Source organism: Pteropus alecto, unplaced genomic scaffold (assembly GCF_000325575.1).
Source record: "Pteropus alecto unplaced genomic scaffold, ASM32557v1 scaffold246, whole genome shotgun sequence".
NCBI classification, from domain to species: Eukaryota; Metazoa; Chordata; class Mammalia; order Chiroptera; family Pteropodidae; genus Pteropus; species Pteropus alecto.
This window is the reverse complement of record NW_006437742.1, coordinates 700,029-726,656: the sequence shown is the minus strand read 5'-3', so window position 1 is coordinate 726,656 and position 26,628 is coordinate 700,029. Positions and strand designations below refer to the sequence as shown.

General features: G+C 34.0%; 1 protein-coding gene and 1 pseudogene across 1 annotated transcript in view; one reads left to right on the top strand and one right to left on the bottom strand.

Moving 5' to 3' along the window:
- The window catches only part of ATG4A (autophagy related 4A cysteine peptidase), a 58,539-nt gene that overhangs the window by 312 nt on the left and 31,599 nt on the right, over positions 1–26,628 (top strand). The gene's annotated exons all lie outside the window — the stretch shown is intronic.
- LOC107195864 lies at positions 11,709–26,122 on the bottom strand (annotated as a pseudogene).

The following is a 26,628-nucleotide window of genomic DNA, read 5'->3' as shown; positions in this document are numbered from 1 at the left end:
GGGGTTAATTATTCCGACATCTCGGCAGAGAGGAATCAAGACAGAATTTTGTCACAGCAGTAATAGCATATGACACTATAGTAAGGTGATGTGCCAGGGTGATGCCAAAGGCATAGTGTGATGCCATAGGAACCACTTAATACCTAAGAGACCTCGGTGAGTCCATGGCCTTGTGACATCACAACTTGATGAGTGTCATGTTGATACTGTGGTATAGTATTGATCCTTTAATATCGTGATAATAACGATGGCATCGAGGCTTTGCTAGAATTATTAAGCTAATAGTGTTTCTATTTATGGAAATCCAAAATAGTGCCACAGCAAAAGAGATACAAAGCTTATCCTTTATAGGGCATATCCAGAAGAGCAGTATGCCAAAACTAGGTGATGATAAGAATACATTCAAGAAAGAGACTGATTATGTTATATTTATCTTGTTATGGTGTAGAACAGGGCTTGGAAAACTTTCTGTAAACAGCCAGTTAGTAAATATTTTAGGCTTGTGGGCCAAAAAGCAAAATTCAGGATAATTTATAGATACTTATGTAACAAGAGGGAAAACAAATTTCAACAAGTGTTTATTGATGAAATTCAAAATATAATAATAGAGTACTTTTTGTAATACAGGGGTATTAGTGTGAATAATAGAATTCTTTTTTGGAGGGGCTAACATTTTATTTAATTGGGGCTCACAGTGTTCCCTATCATCATATTGTTCCAAATGTTCATCTGTTAACGCTGATCTGTAATGATATTGTACCTGTTTCATCTTTTTAAATGTCTTTCACATAGATAGGGACTGCCAAATACTGATATCAATCTACAAACATATTCTTGTTAATTTTTATTTAAATACATTTTTATCTCAGAATAGTTTTAGATTTGTAGTAAAGTTGCAAAGCTAGTGTAGAGTTCCTGTGTACCCATCACCCAGTTTCCCCTACTGTTATTTTCCTATTTTACAGCTTTATTGAGATATATTTTACATATTATAAAATTCACCCATTTGGAGTGTTTAATTAAATTATTTTTAGTAACTTTACTGAGTGGTTCAACCTTCAACATAATCAGTTTTAGAACATTTTCACTCCCTCACTAAGATCCCTCATGCTCATTTATAGTTAATCTCGTTCTCACTCCCAGCCCCAGGTAACCACTAATCTACTTTCTGTCTACAAATTTACCTATTCTGGACATTTTACCTAAATGAAATTAGACAACATGTGGTCTTTTATGCCTGGCTTCTTTTACTTAGTGTAGTATTTTTGAGATTCATCCATATTGTAGGATGTATTAGTACTTCATTACTTTTTATTGCCAAATAGTATTCCATTTTATGGATATAATGTTTTGTCTGTCTACTCACTAGTTTGGCTATTGTGAATAATGCTGCTAAGAACATTCGTGTGCAGGTCTTCATGTGGACATATGTTTTCATTTCTCTTTGATATATGCCTTATGCTAGAATTACTGAATCATATGGCAAATATACGTTTAACTTTTAAAGAAACTGCAAAACTGTTTTCCAAAGTATCAGCACTATTTTGCATTACTACCAGCAATGTATGAGGGTGTCTGGTTTTCTACATCCTCACCAACTTTTGTTATCATCTGTCTTTTTATTATAGCCATTCTAAATATGTGTGAAGTGATATCTCATTGTAGTTATAATTTGTATTTCCTTAATGACTAATGATCATGAGCATCTATTTGTGTACTTATTACCCATTCATCTATCTTATTCAGTGCAGTATCTGTACATATATGTTTTTCTATTTTTAAGTTGAGTTATTCTTTATTCTCTTTTTATTGAGTTGTAAGAATTATTTATGTATTCTATATCCAAGTCTCTGTCAGATACATGATATGTGGATATTTTCTCCCAGTCTGTTGCTGGTCTTTTCATTTTCTTAATGGTGTCTTTTGAAGTGAGAAAGGTTTTCATTTTGATAGGGTCCAATTTATCATTTCTTTCTTTTATGGACCATACTTTTAGTGTTGTACACTTTTTACAAGTGTGCAATTTAATGATTATTAGTATATTTTATAATTGTGTTACTATCACCACAGTCTTATTTAAAACATTTCCATCACTCTAAAATGAAACCTCATGCCCATTTTTAGTCACTCCCCATTTCCACTCCCAGCCCTAGGCAACCACCAGTCTATTTTCTGTCTCTCTGGATTTTCATTTCCTGGGCTTTCATGTAAATAGAATGATACAATATGTGGTGTTTTGTGTGTGGCTTCTTTCACTTAACATATTATTTTTGAAGTTTATCCAAATTTTAGTATGTATCAGTACTTCGTTCCTTTTTATGGCTGAATGCTATTCCATTCTATGGCTATACCCCCATTTTATTTATCCATTCATCAGTTGATGGGCATTTGGGTGGTTTCTACTTTTATTTATTATGAATAATGCTGCTGTAAACATTCATGAACAAGTTTCTTTGCAGACATGTTTTATTTCTCTTGGTATATATCTAGGAGCGGAATTGCTGGGCCACATTGTCGCTCTATATTTATCTTTGTGAAGAATTGCCAGAGTTCTTACCAAAGTAAACTGTAGCATTTCCCCAGCAATGTATGAGGGTTTGAATTTCTCCACATCTCTATTAACACTTGTTAACATCTGTCTTTTTTATTATATTCATTCTAGTGAATGCGAAGTGATACCTAATTGTGAATTTGTTGCTTTGACTTATGACAACGTGGGAAGTGTATAAAGCATGTCTTCACTTGTGATTCAGACAATGTCAGTTGTTGAAATGACTTTCCTACAGTATAAATTTCACATATAAGTGCTGTTTTGCCTTGTAATTTTAGGTTGAATTAATTAAGAAACATTATCAAGTCTGTAGCAAAAGCTAATTTCCAGAGCCATTCAGTGTTTGATAACAGTGGTTGAGGGCAACTCTTCCAAGTTTCAAAATGTGAAAGTCATTCCTACCTTGCTTATCATTCAAAAAACAAAAAGTGTACTTAATTCAGCTTGCTAGATGCAGTTCGCTGATGATTAGTGTAGAACAAATGTGTCCTATATGTAATAGATGTTTAATAAATATTTATCCAGTTGATTACAGAGGTGCAACAGGCCTGTTGTGTGGTATTCACAAAGGATTGGCTATAGTAACATTTCACCATAATATTATATCAAGGAATTGGATTTGATTGCTAGAAACAGCTGGAAAGACAACTACAAGTCCCTCTCCTACTGAGTGACTTGTTTGGGTAACCTTCTTTTATACACAGTGTATTGTGCTTTTATTTTATTTGTTATGACACGGCAGTTAACTTTGAATTCTGAGTCCCTTAAGGCTAAGGGTGAGGTACCCCTTGACTTTTTGAAAGCTGCAAGACAAATAGATCGCTAAGGTAGAAGGTCACATCTCTTTTGTCTCTGGCCCCAAGTTATGGAGGAACAGCATGGTTGCTGTTTATCTTTGGAGAGTCAAAGGGCAGCCCTGTTAGGGACTGACTCCTTTGCTCATAAGTTTGAATGTTCCCTATTGCCTTTTCTACTGGTCACCTAGATTCTAGGTCATAGAACAAGCGAAGTTAATCTTCTAGACTTAAAGAGTAATTCCAAGAATTATTCTATAAATATTATAGATCACATGTGTCAGATATTGGGCTTATCTCATTTAATCTTTCATAATAACCCTACGAGGTAGATACTATTATCTCCCAGTCGCCACCTTTTTAAAAATGAGAATACAGGGTACAGAGAAGTGAAGTAACATGCCTAACGTCACACAATTTAGTAAAAGTTAGAGCTAAAACGGAAATGCAGGACTATTTTACCCCAAAGCCCTAGCATCTAACTACTGTAACATACTGTTCAATATTGTTGACAAAATTATGTGTAAACACAAACCTCAGATAATGCAATACTAATTCCTGTAAGAGCTCTTTCGGCTGTAATTCTACTATGATTGTGGGGAAATGACATGTTTTTCATGTTCTAGAACAATGTTGTCCAATAGAATTTGTGTGATGATGGAAAAGTTCTATATCTATACTGTTCTAATATGGTAGCTGCTAGACACACTGAGCACCTGAAATGTGTCTAGGAACTAAATTTTTCATTGTATTTAATTTTAATCATTTTAAATTTAAATAGCTTCATATGGCTAGTGGTTATCATTTTGGACATGCAGAGAAAGACAATTTCCCCCCATTTGCTCCTTTCTAATTATAACTAAATATTTTACCCAATGCAAATATTCTTTCCATAGCACAACTGGAAATGAATATATTCTACAGTGAAACAAACTTGAGGACATCCCACACAGGGTGTATGCAAATCAATTAATTGTATGGCAGTCACAGGAACAGGTTCTGGGTTATCCAGAATGAAACTTTTCTATTCCCACCAATTGATAGATAAAGTTTGAACAACCAGCCCAAAGACCCTTTGCAATTGATTTTTCATTGTTTGCAGATGTAATTTGTTTATGTGGCTTTTTGCAAGCACTTCACAATTGCCAGTTGCCCGGTTTAACATGAGATGTTTTAATCAGTGACTCTAATATTTTTTTAAGCATGTGTTTTTATCCTACAGATAAATGTCCTTGGTATTGTATATCACTGGCTTATATAAACCTTCCTCATTTAAAAGCTATCCCTGCATAAAACTGACATTGTTATAGGCTATTATAATAAAACATGTTATTTACTTACTCCTTAGGTTTTAACTTCCATGCTCTTGTTTTTGAGCTATTTGCTTTATAAGTGGTTTTTAATTTTTTATTATGAATGATAAAAGACTCACAAGAAGTTGCAAAAATAGTACAGAAAGGCTCCATATACTCTTCATCTGATTTACCCCAATCATTACATTTCACTTAATTATAATATGATACGAAAACCAGGAAATTGTCATTGGAATTATGTGTGAACACCTCTATGTTATTTTATCACATGTATAGATTTATGTAATCATCATCACAATCAAGATAGAGAAATAGTTCATCACTAGAACTATTTTATAGTCACACCCACCACTTACCCCACCATCTATAACCCTTGATAAATACTAATTTGTTCTGCTTCTTTATAATTTTGCATTTTGAGAATTTTAAATTAATGGAATCATAAGATACATGGCATTCTCTAATTTTTCATCACTTAGCATAATGACCTTGAGATTCATCTAAGTTGATATGTATATCAGTAGACTTTTTGTAAATTGATGTGAAGTGTTCCATGCTGTGGGTATACTACAATTTATTTAACCATTCACCTATTGAGGGGCATTTTGGTTATTTCCAGTTTGGGGCTATTACAACTAAAACTATTAAGAACATTTGAGTATAGGTGTTTTGTATATCTGTAAATTTTCATTTCTCTGAGATAAATGTCCAGGAAAGGAATTGCTGGATCATATGGTAAATGTATGTTTAGTTTTTATAGATGCTGAAAGATTATTTTTCTAGACTGGCCGTACCATTTTACATTTCTACTGGCAATGTATGAAAGATCCAGTTTCTCTGCGTCCTTGCCAGCATTGTCATTGTCATTGATTTTTATTTTAGCCATTCTGATAGGTGTGTAGTGATAGCTTATTATAATTTTATTTTTATTTCTCTAATGGCTAATGACGGTCACCATCTTTTCATGTGTTTATTTGCCATTCCTCTATCTTCTTCAGTGAAATGTCTCTTCGTGTCCTTAGCCCATTTTCTGATTGCTTTTTTTTTATTGTTGGATTTTGAGAATTCTTTATTCTAGATACAAGTTCTTTGTCATATATGTAGTTTGCAAATATTATGTACCAGTCTATGACTTGTCTGTTTATTTTATTAATAGGATTTTTCACAGAACAAGAATGTTTAATTTTGATGATGTCCAATTCATTGATTTTTTTTTTCTTTTATGGATTGTGCTTTTGTTATGTCTAACAAATCTTCACCAAAATCTAGCTCTCAAAGATTTTCTCTGATATTTTCTTCTCAAAATTTTAAAGTTACATTTTACATTCAGGTCCATGGTCCATTTTGGAGTAATTTTTGTATATAGTGTGAGGTTTAGGTTGAGGTTAATTTGTTAACTATGGATATACAATTGCTTCAACTTCATTGAATTGTTTTTGTACTGTAGTAAAGAAACGAGTATGCTGTACTTGCATAGGCCTATTTCTCGGTTCTCTGTTTTGATTCATCTTTGTGTTTGTCCCTCTGCCACACCACAATCATGATTACTATAGCTCTACAATAAGTTTAACAATCAGGTAGAATGATTCCTCGTACTTTATTATTATTTTTTTAATATTGTTTGTTTCTTTGCCTTTCCCTATACATTTAGAATAAGCTTTCCTATATCTAAAAAAAATCGCTGGAATGTTGATAGGAGTTGTATTAGAACTGTATATCAGTTTAGGGAGAACTGACATCTTTATTATGTTGAGTCTTCCAATCCATGAACAGGGTATCTCTCCGTTTATTTAGAACTTCTTTTATTTTTTCTAATAGCATTTCATCATTTTCAGTGTTGTGTAGTTTTCAGCATTCAAGTCATGTACTCGTTTTGTTAGAATTTCAATTTTTGAGTGACTGTGAATGGTATTTTATTTTAAATTTAGATTTCCATGTGTTCATTGCTAGTATATAGTAATACAATTGATTTTTGATTTTTGTATGATGATCTTGCACCCTGAAATGTTGCTAAATTTACTGATTAAGTTCTAGGAAGTTCTGATTGATTTCTTGGAATTTTCTTTGTAGACCATCTGCAAATAGGGACAGTGGTATTCCTTCCTTATTACTCTATATGCTTTTTATTTCTTTTTCTTCCCTTATTGTTCTGGCTAGGACTTCTAGTATTATGTTGAATAATAATGGTGAGAGCTGAACCCTTGTCTTGTTTCTAGTCTTAGGAGAGAAGCAGTCTTTCAGCATTAAGTGTGATGTTAACTGTTGTCATTTTTTGGGGGTAGATATTCTTTTTAAAGTTGAAGCAATTGCCCCTTCAATTCTTATTTCTTGAGGACTCATCATGAATGAGTGGCGAATTTTGTCAAACAGCTTTTTCTGTATTGATTAATGTGACCATGAGATTTTTCTTGGTCTGTTAATATTGTGGATTGCCCTGATTGGTTTTCAAGCATTGAACCAGTCTTGTATATCTGGAATAAATCCATGTGGTCATAGTGTATAAATTTGTTTATATATTGCTGAGTTCTAATGTTGCAATGTTAATATGTTGTTAAGGATTTTTATGTATTTATGAATGATATTGGCTTGTTATTTAATTTTTTGGTACTGTCTTTTCTGATTTTGGTATCAGCGAAATATTGGCCTTATAATAAGAATTGGGAAGTAATCTCTCTTCTTTTATTTTCTTGAAGAGATTACATAATGTTATTGATTCTCCTTTAAGTGGTTGGTAGAATTCGCCAGTATAACCATCTGGGCCTGGAGATTTTTTTTTTTTGGAAGTTTTTAAAGTACAGATTAAATTTCCTTAGTAGTTATAGAACTACTCAAATTATCTATTTCATATTGGGCGAATTTGTGTTTGTGTTTTTCAAGGAATTGGTCCAATTTATCTAAATTGTAAAATTTAGGTGTAGATTTGTTTGTAGTATTCCTTTATTATCCTTTTGGTGTCTGCAGAGTCTCTAGAGATATCTCCTGTCTCGTTCTTATATTAATAATTTGTGTCTTCTCTCTTTTTTTGTCAGTCTTGCTAGAGTTTTGTCTGTTTTGTTGATATTTTCAAAGACCCAGCTCTGTATTTCATTGATTTTCTCTATTGTTTCTCAGTTTTCATCTCATTGATTTCGCTCTTATCTTTATTATTTCCTTCCTTCTGCTTGCTTTGGGTTTATTTTGCTTTTCTTTTTCTAGTTTCTTAAGGTAGGGTTTTTTTTGTTTTTTTTTTAATTTGATACTTTTCTTCTTTTCTAAAGTAAGCATTTAGTGCTATAAATTTCCCACTCAATGGTGGTTTAGCTGCATGCCACATTTTTTTTTTTATGGTAAAGATACATAATATGAGATCTACTCTCAATAAAATTTTAACTGTACATTACAGTATCGTTAACTATAGGCACATGTTGTACAGCAAATCTCTAGAACTTTTTGATCTTGCATGATTGAAACCCTATACCCATTGAACAAGTCCCCATTTTCTCCTCTCCCTAGCTTTTGGCAACCACCATTCCACTTTCCGTTTCTATGAGTTTGACTACTTTAGCTATCTTGTGTAAGTGGAATGATACAATATTTGATCTTCTCTGACTGGTTTATTTCACTTAGCCTTATGTCCTTAAGGTTCATCCATGTTGTAGCATATGACAGGATTTCCTTTTTATGTGGCAGACTGATATTCTATTGTACGTATATGCCACACTTTCTTCATCCATTTATCTGCTAGTACACAGGTTATTTCTACCTGTTGGCTATTGTGAATAATGCTGCAATGAACATGGGAGTGCAAATATCTCTTCAAGATCTCAATTTCAATTCTTTTGGATAAATACCCAGAAGTGGAATTGCTGGATCATATGGTAGTTCTATTTTTAATTTTTTAAAAATTGCCATACTGTTTTCCATAGTGGCTGCACCATTAGTTCATTCCCACCAACAGTGCTCAAGACTTCCAGTTTCTCCACATCCTCATCAACACTCGTTATTTTCTATTTTTTTTTATAATGGCCATACTAACAAGTGTGAGATGATACCTCCTTGTGGTTTTGATTTACATTCCCCTGATGATTAGCGATGTTGAACATATTTTCATATATCTGTTGCCATTTGCATGTCTTCTTTTGGAAAAAATGTCTATTCAAATTCTTTGCCTATTTTAAAAGTTATTTGTTTTTTTGTTATTGAGTTGTAGCAGTTCCTTATATATTTTGGGTGTTAACCCCTTATGAGACATATAGTTTACCAATTTTCTTCTGTCCCATAGGTTACCTTTTGATTCTGTTGCTTCCTTTGGTGTGTATAAGTTCTTAATTGGATGTAGTCCTTCTTGTCTGTTTTTTCATTAATTGCCTGCTCTTTTGGTATCATATCCAAAAAGTCAGTGCTAAGGCCTATGCGAAGCTTTTCTCCTATGTTTTCATCTAGGCATATAGTTTTAGGTCTTATGTTAAAGTCTTTAATTTTTAGTTGATTTTTATGTGTAGCATAAGATAAAGATTTAATTTCATTCTTTTGCATGTAAATATCCAGTTTGCCCAATACTATTTGTTGAAGACACTATCCCTTCTCCATTGTGTACTCCTGGCATCCTTGTTGTGACTGTATATATTTGGGTTTATTTCTGGGTACTCCATTCTATTCCACTGATCTACAGGTCTCTCTATATGCCAGTACTATACTGTTTTGATTACTGTAACTTTGTAATATATTTTGAAATTAGAAAGTGTGAGGTCTCTAGCTTTGTTCTTCTTTCTCAAGATTCTTTTGGCTATTTGGGTTCCTTTATAGTTCCATATGAATTTTAGGATTGTTTTTTTTTTTTTCTATTTCTGTAAAGAAATCCATTGAAAATTTAATAGGAATCACATTGAAGGTATGGATTTATTTGGAAAGTGTGCACATTTGAACAATATTGTCTTCCAGTCCATGAACACATAATCTCTCCATTTATTTGTGCCTTTAAATTCCTTTCATCAATGTTTTGTAATTTTCAGTGTACAAGTCATTTGCCTCCTTGGTTAAATTTATTCCTAAATATTTTATTCTTTTTTGATGCTATTTTAAATGGAATTGTTTTCTAAATTTCCTTTTCAGAGAGTGTATTGTTAGTATATAGAAACATAAACAATATTTGTATGTTAATTTTGTATCCTGTAAAGACTTAATATTTAGAGTATATGCTGAATGCATTTAATATTTCTGAAAATTTTTATGGAATTTTAGGGTTTTTCTACATATAAGGTCATGTCATATAGAGAGATGATTTTACTTCTTACTTTCTGATTTGAATACCTTTTATTTCTTTTTCTTGCATAATTGTTCTGGGTAGGACACCCCTGCTATGTGGAACTGAAGTGGAGAGAGTGGGAATCCTTGTCTTGTTCCTGATCTTAGAGGAAATCTTTCCGTTTTTCACCATTGAGTATGATGTTATCTGTGTACATTTTTATATATTGCTTTTATTATGTTGAGGTAATTTCCTTTTATGCTTAATTTGTTGAACTTAGAATACTCAACTTTTCAACATGAAAAAGTGTTAAACTTTGTCAAATGCTTTTTCTGCATCTATTGAGATGATTATGTGATTCTCTGCCTTCGTTCTGTTAATGTAGTGTATCACATTGATGTGCATATGTAGAATCGTCATTGCATCTCAGGGATAAATCTCACTTGGTCATGGTGTATGATAATTTTAATGTGCTGTTGAATTTGGTTTGCTAGTATTTTGTTAAAGATTTTTACATCTGTATACATCAGGGATATTTGCCTATAGTTTTCTTTTCTTATAGTGTCTTCTTCTGGCTTTGATATCAGGATAGTGATGGCCTCACAAAATGAGTTTAAAATTGTTTCCTCCCTTTCAGTGTTTTAGAGGAGTTTGAGAAGGATTTGCTTTCAAAACTTTTTAAAAAAGAATAAGGTTAATTCTTTAAATTAAGTATTAACTTAAAGAATGGATTTAAAGTTAATTCTTTAAAAGAAGTTAATTCTTTAAATGTTTGATAGAATTTACAAATGAATCCATCTGGTTCTGAGCTTTTCTTTTTTGGGAGGTTTTTGATACTGATTCAATCTCCTTAGTAGTTATAGTTCTGTTCAGATTTTCTGATCCTTTATGATTCAGTCTTGGTAAGTTGTGTATTCCTAGGAGTTTATTTCTTCTAGGTTATCTAATTTGTTGGCTATGTAATTGTTCATAGTTTATATAATTGTTATATAATTGTTCATAGGTTATATAATTGTTCATAGTAGTCTTTCATAATTCTTTTAATTTCTGTGGCATCAGTTATGATATCTCCTTTAATTTATGATTTTATTTATTGGAATATTCTCTTCTTTTAGTTAATATAGCTAAAGCTTTGTTGATTTTGTTGGTATTTTAAAAAGCAACAACTTTTATTATTAATTTTTTCTATTGTTTTTCTGTTCTGTATTTTGTTTGTTTCTGCTTTAATCTTAATTATTTCATTCCTTCTTCTAACTTTGGACCTGGTTTGTTCTCCTTTTTCTAGTTCCTTGAGGTACGATGTTAGATTATTTATTTTAGAGCTTTCTTCTTTTTTTCTGAATAACAGAGTTTAATGAACAACCTTTTGGAGAGGATGTAAACCTGGACTGTGGAGAAAGAATGCCGTACTATCTCTGATTTAAGTATAAAGGGTTCAAAAGCCAAATTCAAAAGCCAAACCACATTTTAGACAAGTAATAAATAATCCACAAAGTAAGTGAAAGTGAAAATGGCTTCCAGGAGAAATGCATGACACCTGAAGACATTGCTATGTACAAGAAGCATATAATTATTACATTTAAAAACAATTTCAATTAACCAAAGAGACAAAAAAAAATTGAACTATGTAACAAAATGCAAACTTTCAACTATATTAATTCTAAAAAATACTGTAATTTCATGGAAGGAGACTAATGTTTACCTGAAGAAGAGACTTCATTAAAGATTCTAATACTTAATGGATTTTATTAAAAATATATGATCAAGGCCACAGAAATATAAAATACCTTTTAATAAACCAATTTTTCTTCTTTAAAAAGTGTTACCTATAAGCTTTTATAGGTATCTTTAAAGAAATTTAAAGATAATGATTCAAAAACTGTCAGTATTTCTGGGTAAGGCTGAAGACCCATTTGCTTGTTGTCTTTTAACTTTTGTACTATGAATTTGGCAAATTCTTCTCCTTGAATGTCAGTAGTGTCCAGTAATTGTCTGATTTTTGCGGTCCTTGTGGGTTTGGTGTTAATAAATCCATAGCCTCCTTTATGATCAAGTCCCTGGACAGAAGGGCATCTAGCAACTGGTTAAGGCAGGCTTCTGTCATCTAGCTCACAATGTCCTTTTACTCTGGATCCACTGTTGGGCCACACCAGGCTGTGATCACTCTGAATTTCCCTCAGCCAAGAGTGGATTTATTATTGCCGAAGAGCATGGGCCCATCTAGTGGTTACAGAATCTCATCTTCTGAGCCAGACACGTTGCCATCCCAACTGTGATTTACTGGATGGTGGTGCAGCATAGAGAAGTCCTGAGTTTTCTGGATAAAAAAATCATTGTCTTGAGGAGCTGACAGGGACCTTGAGGTTCCAGGAGAACCACTACTTTTATGGAGCTGAGAGGATTCACATAATTCCTTCTGTGGACCATGATTTAGAGACACATTCAGAGATTGCTCTGTTTTCTTCTTGTCACATATATAAATAGTGCTTGAAGTGCTCTGTAACTTTGTTTTCTTTAGTTGTATAACATCAAGTAAAGTTATCTCTTCGAGTGTTCTCGGGACTGGTTCAAGTTTTATTAAACATTTTAAGAAGGAGAGCTTTTTATCTAGATTTTGTGTCCATCTGCCTTCTGTGAGAGAGATCAGTGCTCACTGAGGTATATCAAATGACAATCTTTCTTCACTAATGTCATGTCGATGTCCTTGTGACACACTGTACATAATCTGCAAAAGATTGGTGACTTCCTCAAAAGGCTGTTTTCTGGATGAGACTTCCTATGCGATAACTGCATAGCTATATATACCATGCTTAACACTGACTCTTGATATTTGTCAACATTCATAGTTTTCAGATGGCATATAGATAATTGTCCCTCCTTCTGGTGGAGATTTACAACTTCATGATTTCGACAGGGACATCACGTGCCATTTTGATAAACCAAAATCTGCAATCTTAACATGAAATTCATTATCCAATAAGATATTTTGAGTCTTCAAGTCATGAAGTAGAGGAGAAGTCATATTGTGCAGATAATTTATACCCAGTGCAATTTCATGAAGCATGCAGAATCTCAATGGAAGGCAACATCAGGATATTCAGTTTTCCTATATAGGAGTTTATTTAATGATCCATTTGGCATATCTTCCCAAAAATTCAGGCTCATTGCAAATTCACGAAATTGGAAGAGTGTAACAAAATCTAGCTTTGTGTAAAATTTCAGTGTAAGACATCATTTCTTTCGCTGTCCACCAGCAGGGTGTGAATGTGCAGGTGCTTCACGGCCATCTGCATGCACCCATTCGTGTGGCGTGTAGAAGACACAGTACTGGATGTGCCATGGCTGAGGAAACCGCAGGTCGATGAGCTGGTGCAAAGGCACCTCAGTGCTCGCTGAGGTATATCAAATGTTCTTGAAACAGGGGTCGGGCTGTGCTGCCAGCTCATGGCTGATGCACACCCCTCCTCCTCCTGGCATGAGCTGTGTTGCCAGGCTGCCCATCCCTGCCCAGTGCATCAGCCGCTGCTTTTCCCAGGTCAAACTGACTATCATCTGGAGACCCGTGGCTTTTGAGCTCTCTCTCTCTCTCTTTTTTTTTTTTAAATGTAACCATTTATCACTATGAACTTTCCTCCTAGTATAGCTATTGCTTCATTTCTATAAGTTTTGGCATGTTGTGCTTTCATTTTCATTTGTCTCAAGATATTTACTAAATTTCCTTTCGGCTTCTCTGACTAATTGGTTATTCAAGAGTGTTTTTATTTAATTTCCATATATTTGTGAATTTTCCAGGTTTTCTTCTGCCATTAAGTTCTAGTTTCATTCCACTGTGTCAGGAAAATATAGTTGGTGTGACCTCAGTCTTTTAAAATTTGTTAAGAATTGTTTTGTGATTTAACATATGGTTTCCCCTAGAGAATGTTCTGTGTGCCCTTGGGAAGAATGTATTCTGTCGCTGTTGGGTGGAATGTTTTATTTATGTCTCTTAGACTCATTTGATCTGTAGTGTTGCTCACATCTTTTGTATCCTTGTTAATCTGTCTAAATGTTTTATACCTTACTGAAAGTGAAGTGTCAAAATCCCCTATTATTATTGTGTTGTCACTTATATCTCCCTTCAGTTTGGCAGTGTTTGCTTCATATATCTGAGTCCTCTGCTGTTGAATGCTTTATATTTATAATTGTTATGACCTGGTGAATCAACCCTTTTATTATTATGTAAAAGCTTTCTTTGTCTTTTTTCGACAGGTTTTGACTTAGTCAATTTTGTCTGATATAATTATAGCCAACTCTACTCTATTTTGGTTACATTTTGGATGGAATATTTTTTTCCATCCTTTTTCTTTTAGCTTATGTTTTCCCTTAAATCTAAATTGAATCTCTTGTAGACAGCATGTAGTTGGGAAATGAGTTTTTATCCATCAGCTACTCTATATCTTTCGATTGGGGAATTTAATCCATTTTCATTTAAAGTAATCATTGATTGGGAAGGTCCTACTATTGCCATTTTGTTAATTATTTTCTATTTTGTATCTCTTATCTCTCTTTTCCTCCCTGGTTGCCTGCCTTCCTTTCATTGATTTATTTGTTTATTTGTTTTTAGTGACATGATTTGATTTCTTTCTGATTTTCTTTTGTGTATCTTCTATACATATTTTCTTTGTGGTTACCATGGGGCTTGTATCAAACTTATTATAATTATAATCATCTATTTAAACTGATAACTTCAATTACATACAAATACTTTTTACTTCTACCCCCACCCCACCACATCTTACGTTACTGATGTCACATGTTACACCTTTTTATATTATGCATCCATTAACACATTTTTATAGTTATAGTCACTTTTATACTTTTGTCTTTTAACTTGATACCAGAATTAAAATGATTTACACACCACTGTCACAGGATTCAGTGTTCTGTATTTGTCTATATATTTACCTTTACCAGTGAGCTTTATACTTTCATATGCTTTCGTGTTTCTGTATAGTGTCTTCTCATTTCTCTTTAACGTTGGATGGATCTAGTGACAAGGAACTGCCTCAGCTTCTGTTTATCTTGGGAAGTCTATTTCTCCTTTATTTTTGAAGTATAATTTTGCTGAATATAGTATTCTATGTTGATGTTTTTTTCTTTCAGTGCTTTGAATGTGTTATCCTACTCTGTTATAGGGATTTTCTTGTCACAACGAGTTGCTTTTCTGTTAGCTAGAGATTCTGGGGTTTCTGAAACCTTTTGGGCAGGATGCAACTTCTGTAGGCCTATGCATCCAATTTCTCAATTAGAGAGACTTGCCAGTTTCTCCTTCAGGAGCTTGTAATCTCTTGCTCCCATTGGTGTCTGTGCCAATGTATATTCTCTGGTTCTACAGCAGCAAGCCACCCCATTCTCTTTTGTTTTCAGTGGCCAGTAGATATCCAATGCATGCCAGCTCCCTGTCAGTGCCCCAATTCAGGTAACACAAATAATGGTCCCTTGGGCAACCCTCTGAAAAGCCAGAATATTGGACGCACATTCCACTCATCTCCTTCTCTCTTGAGAGAGAAGCCTCAAGTGGTGCACCTTCTGATTGCACTGAGTCATGTGATCCCCGGTAAGCTGTACTCTGCTTTTCTTTGTTTTTAGTAGTCCCCAGGCATTCGAACTATAGCAGTTCCATCAGTGCTGAGTGAGGTGAGACGGACACCATTTTGTTAGGCAGCCCTCCAAAAAGCCAGAATGTTGAAGGCATGCTGTACTCTTTACTTTCCCTCTGGAGTTGTGGGCTGGGGCATTCTCTCCCGGCACTGACCTATACCAGCTTAGGGAAGGGTCGATATGAGTAAAGTTAAATTGCTCTTCTTACTTGTTCCAGTGGAGCTGTTCTGAGCTTTTTGCTCAACTGGGGTTCTGTAACTTCCTAACTGGATTCTGGAAATCTTAAAAGTTGTTTTGGTTCATGTATTGTTGTTAAATCAGTGTTTCTGTGGTGGAGAACTAGGGCTAGGGCTTCCTGTTCTGTCATCTTGCTTGCTTGCCACATATTTTGATGTTGTATTTTTCTTTTCATTCAGTGCAATGTATTTTTTTTTTTACTTCCTTTGAGACTTCCTCTTTGACCAATTAATTAGTTAGAGGTGTGTTGTTTAATTTCCAAATGTTTGCAGACTTTCTTTCTGTTTTTGGTTTCTAGTTTGATTCCATTGTGGCCAAGGAAATATTCTGTTCCATTCCAGTTCACTTAAATTGGTTCAGATTTGTTTAATGACTCAGGATATGGTCTATCTTGGTAAATGTTTCATGGGAGCTTGAAAAATGTTTATTTTGCTGTTATTAGGCAGAGTGTTCTATTTATGTCAATTAGAATCTGTTGGTTGATTGTGTTTAGATCTTATATATCTTTAGTTATTTTTTGTCTAGTAGATTTATCACTTTCTGAAAGGGAATTTTTGAATTTTTCAACTACAGTTGTTGATTTGTCATTTCTCTTTTTATTTATCTGAGTTTTTGCTCATGTATTTAAGGCAATCTGTTTTTTTGGTGCATACCTTTTTAAGATTGTTATGCCTTCTTGGCGGATTGAAACTTTTATCATTAAGCAATTTCCCTCTATCCCTGGCAATTTTCTTTATTCTGAAGTTTACTTTATCTGATATAAATATATACACTATTGTTTTTTTTTAAATCATTGTTTGCCTGGTATATCTCTTTTTTACTCTTGTAATTTCAATCTACCTATATTGTTATATTTGAATCATATTACTTGTTTTTAAATATAATTTTTTGCAGTTTTATTGAGATATAATTGACATATACCATTGTATAAGTTTAAGGTATATAACATAATGATTTGATATATGTATATATTACAAAAATGATTACCACAATACATTTAGTTAACATCCATCAGCTCTCATAGTTACACATTTTTCTCTTGTGATGTGAACTTTTAAGATCTGCTCTTTGAGCAACTTTCAAATATATAATACAGTATTGTTAACTGTAGTCGTCATGTCATACTTTACATTCCCCAGAATTTATTTATCTATACTTGGAAGTTTGTACCTTTTGACCACTTTCATCCAATTCTCCCACCCCCATCCCCTACCTCTGGCAACCACCAGTCTGATATCTGTTCCTATGAGTTTTTTTTTTTTTTTAAATTTCATGTACAAGTGAGATCTGAATTGAGTTACTTCTTGACAGCACATAGTTGGGTCATGCTTTTATCTACTCTGCTAGTGTTTGACGATGGCAACAAATTCTCTTAGTTTTCCTTCATCTGAGAATGTCTAGATTTCCAGGACATTTTGTTTGTTTGTTTGTTTTTTGCAGGATATAGAACTCTGGTTGACAGTTTTTTGCTCTTGCACTTGAAAAATGTGCCATTTCTTTTGGATTCCATAGTTTCTGATGAGAAATCTGCTCTCATTCTAATTGTTTCCCTCCTGTAAGTAAGTCATCAATTCTCTCTCATTGCTTTCAAGATTTGTTCTTCTTCTTTAGTTTTTAGGAATTTGATTATTATGTGTCTTCGTGTGAAATTATTTGTATTTATTCTGTCTGGGGTTTGCTCAGCATCTTGAAGATGTAGGTTTATGGGTTTTGCCAAATTTGGGAAGTATTCAACCATTTTTTTTATTTTATTAAATAACTTTATTTTTAGAGCCATTTGAAGTTCATTAGACATTATTTTTTAACACCTCTTCAGCCCCACACATTTTCTCTTCTCATTCTGGAACTCTGATGACATCACTATTTAATACATTGTTATAGTCCTTTATGGCTCTGAAGTGCTATTCACTTTTTTTTTAAGTTTCTTCTCTCTGTTATTCAGATTACTTAATTTCTATTGTTCTATCATCAGTTTCACTGATTCTTTCCTGTACTGTCTTCATTTCACTGTTGATACTGTCTAGTGTGGTTTTCATTTTGGTTATTATGATTTTTCAGTACTAAAGAGCATTTGTTTATTTCTCCTTTATAACTTCTGTGTCTTTGCTGAGACTTTCTATTTTTTAAATTTGTTTTAAGCATGTGGGGTGGTGCTTGGTGCTTGGCTAGAGTATGTGAGTTATTGTCTAAAAGTTTTTTTTGTTTGGCTAGGCCCTCTTTCCTATTCTTTTGGCTAGAGCTTTTGGGGGGACTTGTTTTTGTCTGTATTCATTGGTATTTCTAGGTTGCTGGCTTCTTCATCACCCGGTCCAGGATGTATACTCAAAAACCTGGGGAAGTCATTTCCAGGTCATTACTTGGGTCTTGAGGTTCCTAGCCAGTCTGTCTTCTTCTCTCTTTCAAAGATATATATATATATAAAATATATAGTATATGCATATAATAATGTCCAATGTTTTTACCTGTACTTATTGGGAAGAATAAAAAGTGTGTCTATTTCATTTCTTCTTAGAACCAGAAGTTGTATAAGTGGTCCCTTAAAGAAAACATGGATGATGTGTTAGTTTCTGCCTTTCTCCTAGTAAAAGTCTAGTTAAGAATCGATAAAATTATATATATAAAATATATAGTATATGCATATAATAATGTCCAATGTTTTTACCTGTACTTATTGGGAAGAATAAAAAGTGTGTCTATTTCATTTCTTCTTAGAACCAGAAGTTGTATAAGTGGTCCCTTAAAGAAAACATGGATGATGTGTTAGTTTCTGCCTTTCTCCTAGTAAAAGTCTAGTTAAGAATCGATAAAATTATTCTAACTCCCACCCTCATTGGCATACTTCTTTTTACAACTTTTTTTATTGTGGTAAAAAAAAACCACACACACATAAAAGTCACCATCTTAGCTAATTTAAATGTACAGTTCAGTAGTGTTAAGTATTTCACATTATCATGAAATAGATCTCCAGAACTTTTTCCTCTTGCAAATCTGAAACTCTATACCCATTAAACAACAACTTACCTTTTCCCTAGACCCTGGTAATCACCATTCTACTTTCTTTTTCTATGAACTTGACAAATTTAGATATTTCATTTAAGTAGAATTATACAGTATTTGTCACACTGTGACTGGCTTATTTCATTTAGCATAATATCCTCAAGGTTCATCCATGTTGTGGCAGGATTTACTTCCTCTTTAAGGTTGAATAATATTCCATTGTACATATATATCACACTTTGTTTATTCATTCATCCATTGATAGACATTCGGATTGTTTCTAACTCTTGGCTACTGAGAATCATGCTGCTACAAACATGGGTTTTCAAGTATCTCATTGAGATGCTGATTTCAATTCTTTTGGATATATACCCACAAGTGGAATTGCTGGATCATATGGTAGTTCTTATAATTTTTGAGGCACCTCCATACTGCTTTCCACAATAGTTGCACCATTTACAATCCTACCAACAGTGTACAAGGTTTCCAGTTTCTCTACAGCCTCAACAATACTTACTGTTTTCTATAGCCATCCTAATGGGTGTAAGGTGGTAGCTCATTGAAGTTTTGATTTACATTTCCTTGATGATTAGTGATGTCGAACATCCTAGCATATGCTTTTTGGTCATTTGTATATCATCTTTTGAGAACTATCTATTCAAGTTCTTTGTCTGTTTTTTTTTTTAAATCAGGTTGATTTAAAAAGTTTTTTATTTGTAATTTATTATATATTCTAGATAGTAACCCCGTATAAGATACATTATTGTCAATATTTTCTTCTATTCCATAGGTTGCCTTTTCACTGTTGTGATTGTGTCCTTTAATGCAAAAAAGTTTTAAGGTTTGATGCCATCCATTTTCCTATTTTCCTTTTGTTACTTGTCTTTTTGGTGTCATGTCCAAGAAATCATTGCCACATCCAATGTCAAGAAGTTTTTCTCCTATGTTTTCTTCCAAGCATTCTATAGTTTTAGGTTATGTTTAGGTCTTTAATTCATTTTCAGTTAATTTTTGTATATAGTGTATAATAAGGGACCAGCTTCATTATTTTACATGTAGATATCAAGTTTTTTAGCACTATTTTGTTGATAAGACTGTCCTCTTCCCATCGAGTGGTCTTGTCTCTTTATTCTGTTCATTTGTTCTATTTGTCTCTTTTTAGGCCTGTACCACACTTGTTTGATAACTGTAGCATTGATATATATTTTGAAATCAAGAAGTGTGAGTCCTTCAACTTTGTTGTTCTCTTTCAAAATTTGTTTGTCAATTTGTGGTCCCTTGAGATTCCTTATGTATTTTGGAATTAATTTATTTCTGCAAAAATAATGCCGTTGAGATTTTGAGGTATTACATTGAATCTGTAGATCACTTTGAGTAGTATGGACATCCTAACAATATTAAAACTTTCAATGCACCTACACAGGTGTCTTCCCATTTATTTTTGTCATCTTTAATTTCTTTCAGTAATGTTTTGTGGTTTCTCATTGGTATATTTCTGTATACTAATCTAAAGTTGACTATCAAGTAAAAATTTTTTTGTAAAATCTTGCTTTTATAGTAATTTAAGAGTACAGAACTATGTATGGGTACCATTCATTGTTCCCACAAATTCTTTTCTGCTTGGCACAATTGCTGTCCATATGAAAGGATCTTCTTATTCAGGCATTGAAGCCTTAGCTCTTTTATAGTACAGTGGAATGGGGCCAGGGTCTGCATCTTTTCTTTCTCTTTATTCACTGTAATTAAATTTCCCTTCAGACTAGTCTCTCCTTTGGTGACTCTGAACCTGGGGCCCTGGCAGGACTGCTTAAGGGTAGCAATCAAGAAAGGCAGAACCAGACTGTGGATAGAGAGAGACTTCGAAGTAAACCAACCATGAACTCTGCCTCCTCCTTGATGCCTTCTCTGACTATGCTATCCCATACTCATCTCCTTTTTCTGACCTCCTATAACACTTGTGTCTACTGTACAACCCAACATTCATCTTGTCTTAACCAATAGAGTAAAAACCTCAGTTGTCTGATTCTTTCTTGGAATAAGGCATTTTTAATAACTAGGTTTTCCAAATGGCTCATGATTTCTCTATTTAAACAGCATGAACTTTTAACATTTTAATCATCCTGAGTGGAATTCTCCCTCCAAAAATATAAGAAAAAAACAAAAAAAAACCAATCTACTCCTCTGACATCTTATACAGCATTTACGGACATAATTAAATCTTTTTTGATTAAGGATCATGATTGTGATTATGGTATAATACAGCAACATTTTAAGGCCTATTGAAATGTGACTTAATATTTGTCCCAGACCATTTAGTGTGTATGTGTGTGTGTGTGTGTGTGTGTGTGTGTGCATGCAACTCTGAACTAGATTTTTTATGATTTACTGTCTCTTTTCCTGTCAGTTGGTCTTTCTTGCTGCTGTCAAGCTACTTTTGTAAAAGTCATCCCCATTCTCTATCTCAGTAGGCTCAACAAAGACTTTTTAACTGGGACTTAATTCTTGAAGGGAATGTTTCTCAAGGATCTTGATAAGTTATGGATTTACCTTCTCTAGTCTGTTTTGTTTATCTGCAGCTTGTTCTAGTTTGGAGAGCTTAGCTGTGGTACTAAGAACAAAATCTCTAGGAACAGGAAGCACTGGGGTCCTTGAAACCAAATGACCCTCATTTTTATTTTTGTCAGTCTCTTCTCATACTGGATGGCTCTCCAATCAGAGATTTCCTGCTGGGTCTGCTGGAAAGAATAGTTGGTGACAGGAAGCATTCTGAGGCAACTCTGGTCTCTATCACTTCCTCTCATCAGAGAAATGAACTTCAAAAAGTTAACACAAGAAAAGGCACCTTCCATTGGGGCTTTCTGACAAGGAGTATTCATTGCTCTGACGAAGAGTTCAGAGTGAGGAGTACTTTTAAATTTTGCTGTAGTTGTCATGATGGATGGCAGAAGGTAGAAATAGGAGCAGCCTTCAGGACAATTATTGCGAAATTCATAATGGAGAGGGGAAACTATTGTTACAGAAGCAGTTCAAAGTTCTATAAATGTGAACTGAATATAATGGATATTACATAACTGGAGATACATCTAAAAGTCATAATTGGGAAAAGCAAGGAAAGCAGTTATTAATTGTACTTCCCAGTACACATCTATTTTCAGAATGATTGGAATTGTTTAAACTTTTCAGAGATGTTAGAATTTGAGTGGACTTGCTGATCCTGACTCTCTGGTGAAATGTAAGATATGTGAAACTGATGTACAAGTTTTGAAATTTAAGTACATTTTCTGTTGGCCACACTCAGGCACAAGTTCTAATTAAACACTTAGCTTTGGGGATATTAACACTTCTTTAAAGTTTATAAGGCACTTTCACATCCATTCTTTCATATGATCCTTACTATAGCCCTATGAGGATGGTATTATCTCCATTTTATGGAAAAGGAAAGGGAATCTTAGCTTAAAAGACTGACCCAAGGTGACTTGGTTAGTAAAGGCAGAGCAGAAATAGAACCCAGGTCTTCGAGTTCATAGGCCAGTGTTCTCTTCAGACTACTATGCTTTCTTTGTACAATGCTAAGATTTGGGGAACAAATTCAATATATTTCTCTGATGGATACCAGCCGATGTTATAGTAGAAAAGAAAAATTAATAAATTTGTGAATTTGCAATCAAAGTGAACCTATAAAAATAAATGTCATTTTGGAATGCTATAAGTTGAAAAATCCAATAAATTAGCGTTATATCCAAATAATATCTGAAGCCCCAAACTACTTCCATTTGAGTTTGAAGTGTGTGCATACAGGGAGGTAGAATGAATTCAGAACTATATCTCTACTCTTGATAACAAAAGAGTATTTTGTTGTTAGCATAATTTGATCTGTATTGCCAGTCTGTACTAGAAGTAAATCCAGTATGGAGACTTATCTTTTTCTTTTTTCTTGAATTGAGGTATTCCTTATAGACAGTAAAGTACACAAACCTTCAGTGTACAGCTCAATGAAATTTTGTATATGTGTAACCTCCACCCAAATAAAGATATAGAAATGTTTCTGGCCCTCCTGAAGGTTCCCTCTTGCCTCCTCCCAGTCAACACCCCCTCTCAAGGGTGACAACTATTCTGACCACTATCATCATAGATTAATTTTGCCTGATCTCAAACTCTATATAAATAGAATCATACTGTAGGTACTATTTTGTGTCTGTCTTCTTTTGTTCAACATAATATCTGTGAGATTCGTGCATGTTTTTTAATATAGTATTACTTAGTTTTTTGTAGTTGTTGTTGCTGTGTACCATTCCTATGTATGATTCCCTACAATTTATTTATGCATTCCTGTGTCTTAAGTCAGTTCAAGCTTCTGTGACAAAATTTCTTAGATGAGGTGCGTTAAGCAATGAACACGTATTTCTCCAAGTTCTGGAGGCTGAGAAGCTCAAGATCATTGTACTGGGAGATTTGGTATCTGGTGAGGACCCTCATCCTGGTTTCAGATAACCACCTTCTTTCTGTATCCTCACATGATGGAGAGAGATCATCAATCTGGTATCTCTTATTAGGTCTCTAATCCCATTCATGAGGGCTCCATCCTCATGACCTAATTACCTCCCAGAGGCCTGGCCTCCAAATACCATTACATTGGAGATTAGGGCTTCAGCAACAATTTTGGGATGATACATTCAGCCCATAGCACCCCTGTGGATAGACATTGGGTTGTTTATGGGTTTTGGATATTATAAATAAAGCTGCTGTAAACATTTTTTTTTACCATATCTTTTGATGGACATAAGCATTTATTTTTCTTAGATATAAACTTAGGAATGAAATCAGAGTAGGTACAATAAAAATACATCTTTTTCAAACAAAACTTAAATGTATGTTTATTTCCAAATATTTTGATGTAAAGTGAAGGCCTTTTTGTCAAATATGAATCATTTTTTAAATAATTTTATTAGTTTCAAGTATATAGTACATTAGTTAGACATTTATATAGTTTCTGAAATGATCCCCCTAATTGTTCTGTCTCTCTTCTGGCTCTCCACTTAGCCAATATATTAATGCTAACTGCATTCTCTGTGCCATGCTCCCCATCCCCGTGACCATTTATCAACTGCTAATTTGTACTTCTTTATTCATTCACCTCATTCTCCCAGCCCCTCAATCCTCCTCCCCTCTGGCCTTCACCAGGTTGTCCTCTATATTTGTGAGTCTGTTTTTGATTAGTTTGTTCTTTTTGTTCCTTAGATACCAAATATAAGTGAAATCATATGATATTTATCTTTCTTTATCTGACTTACTTCACTCAGCATAACAACCTCTAGACCCATCCATGTCCTTGCAAATGGTAGGATTTCATTTTTTTAATGGCTGAGTAATATTCCACTGTAAATATGAACCATAACTTTTTTATCCAATTGTCTGTTGATGGGCATTAAGTTGCTTCCATATCTTGGCTATTGTAAATTGTGCTGTCATGAATATTGGGGTGCATAGATCTTTATGAATTATTGTTTTGGTTTTCTTTGGATAAATACCCAAAGTGTAATTGCTGGGTCAAAAGGTATATCCATTTTAATTTTTTGAGAAACCTCCCGGCTGTTTTCCATAGTGGCTGTGCCAATTTGCAATCCCACCAACAGTGTATGAGAGTTCCCTTTTCTCTACGTCTTCATCAACACTTATTCTTTGATTAATGATGATAGCCATTCTGACAGGTATGAGGTGATATCTCATTGTGGTTTTAATTTGCATTTCTCTGATGATTAGCAACCTTTAGCAACTTTTCATATGTCCGTTAGCCATCTATATTTCCTCTTTGGAGAAGTATCTGTTCAGGTCTTCTGCCCTTTTTTAATTAGATTTTTTTTGTCATTGAATTGTATGAGTTCTTTACATATTTTGGATATTAACCTCTTATCAGATATATCATTAGTGATATCTTTTTGTTTTTTAATGGTTTCCTTTGCTATACAAAAACTTTTTAGTTTGATATAGTCCCATTTGTTTATTTTTTTCTTTTGTTTCCCTTGCCCAGGGAGATATATCCAAAAAGAAATTCCTGTTAGTGATATCAGAGAGTTTACTACCTTCTAGAATTTTTATGGTTTTGGGTCTTACATTTAAGTCTTTAATCCATTTTGAGTCTATTCTTGTATATGGTCTAAGAAGGTGGTCCAGTTTCTTTTATCTTGCATGTATCTGTCCAATTTTCCCAACACCATTTATTAAAGAGACTGTCTTTACCCCATTGTATATTCTTGCATCCTTTGCCATATATAAAAATGCATTTTTAACTTAGAATAACTTAACTTAGGCTAATTTAACTTAGTATTAATGAAAGAATTGATAGCTGAGTTTCTTAAAAGAAAACCCACTTTATGAAGAGCTGCTCTTAGAGATGAAAATGTGTTTTATTTAACAGACCAAGATTCTTTGTCTGCCAGATATTAGAGAGCATTTTTGCTGTGGTTGTTGGATTGGGTGTCTCATGCTTGTGGGTAGATTGATATTTATTTTCCTGATGTCTGGTACTTAGTGTGCAAATCAGGGTTGAGAAGCCATTTTATTGCGAGCTGTATCTTTCTTGAATGGGGTCACATTGCCTTTTCCTGGGAAGTGTGGCTCACATGATCATAGAATAACATCAGAAAATCAAGTTCACTTTACAGAAATTTCCCTTAAGATTAACTTGGAATCCATCTTTTGGTTCGAAAGTGAAGGTATATGTATGATTTTATATAATCTCAAAACTTAACTCTGACAGTATAATTTTACATTACATCTAAGGTAAGGAATTTTTAAACATCATATGTCTGCTGGCAACATTTACTAATGAAGTGTGATATTGAAAGAGTATGGGAAAAATTCCTGTGGTCTGGGAGGCGGGTGAGGTGTTTGTAAACAAGAGAAAACTGGGAAAGTACACCAAATAAAGAATACTGTTTGTGGAAAGGACTCAGAATTTCTCCGGTTGTGCTGTACTACTGAGCATGCCACAGAACAGAGACCCACCTTAACCCCTTCCTTGACAAAGATTGTCGCTTCAGGTTGTTCTTGTTGTTGTTTTCAAACAAAATTTATTTGATAATGAGTGTCAAAAAACCCTAGAATTTACATTACAGGCAATTACTTGTTGTACCACTTCAGTTATGCAAAAATAGTGGAATATCTAATCTTAGTCATGGATGCACCTGAAACCTTTAGGGGGTTCCATGAAGCCTGGATTAAGCCCAAAATACTTACCAAGGCTGTCATCTCCTCGCCCTTTCTGCCTCTCCAGCCCCAACCCTTGACAGTCTCCATGTGGCATCACTATTCCACCGTCTTTCAGCTTCCGTTGTTTTGATACAAGCTTTTCTTCTGCCTGGAACATCCTTCCTCTGTCCAGTTTGCTTAACTCTCATCCTTTAAGGCTAAGTCCTGCTATTACCTTTCTTCCCAAAGCCTTCTCCGCACCCTAGACTGGTTTAGATGACCATCTGCTATGCTCCCTTAGCCCCCTGTGCAGATGCTGACCATTCTGTATCAAAAGGAACTTCCCTCTCTCTTTCTTCCCATTAGACTTGAAATTGCTTAAGATGTGTTGCTATCCCCAGGGCCCAACATGGTGTCAGTCATATGGTAGGCATTCAGTAGAGGATTGTTAAATTGAAGTTTGAATGAACATAAAAACTAGCTTTTAGACTTTTGTCAGTGTGCCCATTTGTTCCATAAATATTTGATGGACCTTAAGGGGCAACTTATTGCAAGGCACTATGATTATAGCTATAAGAGATACAGAGATGAACACTAAATGGCCTGAGATGGGAGTTCGTTCCAATAGCAGGGAGATGACATGCTGCAAATAACAATAATCTAAAGTAGAAAGTGCCCAGTGTC